The 2,768-nt window shown below is 39.5% G+C and overlaps 1 non-coding gene across 1 annotated transcript; it reads right to left on the bottom strand.

Annotated features, from left to right (window-relative positions):
- Nucleotides 1–2,103: 2,103 nt before the first annotated feature.
- Nucleotides 2,104–2,211, bottom strand: LOC112668315 (U6 spliceosomal RNA). The gene has a single exon (XR_003141645.1). It is a non-coding gene; the product is annotated as a U6 spliceosomal RNA (small nuclear RNA).
- Nucleotides 2,212–2,768: the final 557 nt, after the last annotated feature.

Genomic DNA, 2,768 nt, shown 5'->3' with positions numbered 1-2,768 from the left:
GTCTTTTTCGTATGAAATATTGCCAATTCTTCCAATAATTCTTTATGAAATTTGATGTCAAGTTGCTAGTATATCTGGGTCAATGTATTCTGAACAATAATTTGCTCTGATTAAACTTAATTCAACTCTGTTACAAAATACTGAATATTTACTATGTGCCAGAGACACGCTAGATTCCAGAGATACAAAGCAGAACAAGGTACAAATGAGTGGCTCCTCCTCTAGCTCAGCCAATCTTCTTATTTATAGCTATCTATAGTACAACACAGTCAACAGAAATATACTGAACACATACTCATGCCAAAGAGCTTGGCATGGCCTGGGAATTCAGCCTCCACCGAGCGTTCATTTTTTGCGGGGGAGTAGAGACAGGTGAAGAGTCATTTATAATAAGTTTATTGGGTGAGGGAAGAAAGAGTGTTTTAGAAAGAAGGAAGAGTGTCATGTCCTTGAATTCACAGACCATGTCTATCTTGTTCCCTTGAAATCCCTAGTATCTAGTTCTTAGCACATCGTATGCATTCTGAAATGCCCGGAGTAATGTAAGCAAGCAAGCAGGTAAAAATTCTTACAGTATGTGGCATAAGACAGAAGTGAGGTGCGGGACCTAAGAAGGGACCTATGGCAGATACCATGAGACCTGTCCACATTCCTTTAGGTCTTAGGCACATAGAATGGAAGTTACTTTGTCTTCAGTGGACTAAGCTTTAATCATCTTCACTGGCAACTGTCTTGACAAGATACCCCTTATTGGCTGACTTCTCTTCTGCATCTCATTTCCCTACTTCTCTCCCAGTGCTTCCATCATGGGCTCAAATCCTTATTTCTGTGTCTACTTCTGGGGAACCCACTCTGAGACAAGGCCACATAATGCAAGTCCTTATCAGTCATATTAAAGAGTCTAAAGTCTATCAAATGCAATTTTGAAGTGCCATAAGAGCGGTACAATTAAAGTATTAAAAAGATTTTGTTCATGCCACTTTCAAGCCTGTTACTTAGCTAATATGAGCTCTGGGTGGAACCTCACGTCCTGCCCCCATACTAAAAACAGGAAAGAGGGTAGAAGCCCACATCTAGGGTCCTCCCCTAGATAACAGTTGCATTCCTAACTGGAAACTGAGCTTCACATACACCTTGAGGGAGGTTTGGGAATAAAGAAAAGATATGGATGCTACCCTGACTTTTTGGAAAGTTCTCCCAACTGGATGGCTGGGATATACTGAGTACTCTAGAGGCACTTAGAGCTGGTCCTGGGTCTCCTGAAGAGCCTCATGTACAATGACAGAGACTGATGCTCTGGCCACAGTAACACGCAGGCTACCCTGGACCCTGATGTTCAGGAGGATGGGTGTGTATGCTAATACAGTGACTAAATACAACTGATTGCTCCAGACCTTCCTAATGGGCTGGTCACAATCACAATTTCCAACCTACCAAGTATCTCAGACAGATCCACTGTTCCAGAGCTTTCACCCTGGAGGGTAAACAGATGACCATGGTGGAGGGTAGACAGATGACCATGGACTGCAGATCGCCTAGTCTTACCAACTAGTCCCAGTACTCCCAGCATCCCAGGGAGGTCAGGAGGAGATCATTTGCAGGGCCTAGAGTACTGCCTTCTACCTAGCCATATGATATACTTCTATCTGATAAAACACTAGCTCTGTAAGAATCCACATAATATTATTTCCAACTTACAACTCCAGCCACTGAATGGACCAACACCTAACGTTCATGTGACCACCACCAGTTCTTAGTTTATAATTAATGTCAATGACCCGAGACCTTTTGATTATGACTGCTAATGAAAATGCTATATATTTCTTATATTTCTTTGCCCATTCTAAAATTAATTTCAGCATGAAGAAAGGTGTAACTTTAAAAATTTTCTACTTAAAAAAAATTTCTACTTTTAACTTATTATTACACATAAATATATATATCAGAATTCTAATTACTTTTGAGACTGTCACAAAGACAGACTTTTAAATAAGAACAGTTTTATTTTCTGATATCTGTTTTTAGTTGTGATCAACTATAAATTGTTCTCTTAAAAGTATGATTCTTTCCTTTTCTCTTTCTTTCTTTCTTTCTTTCTTTCTAATTTAGATTGAATGCTTCATAAGTCTGTGTGCCATTCTTGTGCAGGGGGCCATGCTAATCTTCTCTGTATTGTTTCAATTTTATTATGTGTGTTGCCAAAGTGAGCACTGACTGATCACTGGCTTTCATAAGTGCTATATGTAAGAACATTTTTCCTCAGCTTAAAATGAAATATTTAAATATATGTGAATAAATACCTAAATGTGCTAGGCACTAGGAAAAAGTTATGCAACATTGGTTGCAGTCATGAGATAAAATTTTCACAAAAAAAAAAAGTGACAAATATTTACAATTTGTTTTTTTTTAAAGATTTATTTATTTATTTATGATAGACACACACACACACACACACACACACACACACACACACACAGAAGCAGAAACACAGGCAGAGGGAGAAGCAGGCTCCATGCCGGAAGCCTGACGTGGGACTCGATCCCGGGTCTCCAGGATCGCGCCCTGGGCCAAAGGCAGGTGCCAAACCGCTGAGCCACCCAGGGATTTGAAAACATACAGCCCTCTGCTCTCTACCCTATAGGGACTGAGGGAAACACAGTTTTGGCAGCTATATACTGACGTACCAACTCTACATTTGTAAATTCATATGAAAAATTATAAAGAGATAAGCAATGATTTGACTAAGAATACATATAACATTCTTGCAT

The sequence above is a fragment of the Canis lupus genome, chromosome 36 (genome assembly GCF_003254725.2).
Source record: "Canis lupus dingo isolate Sandy chromosome 36, ASM325472v2, whole genome shotgun sequence".
Lineage (NCBI taxonomy): Eukaryota > Metazoa > Chordata > Mammalia > Carnivora > Canidae > Canis > Canis lupus.
Note: the sequence above shows the minus strand (reverse complement) of the source record. Positions and strands in the feature narration are given on the sequence as shown.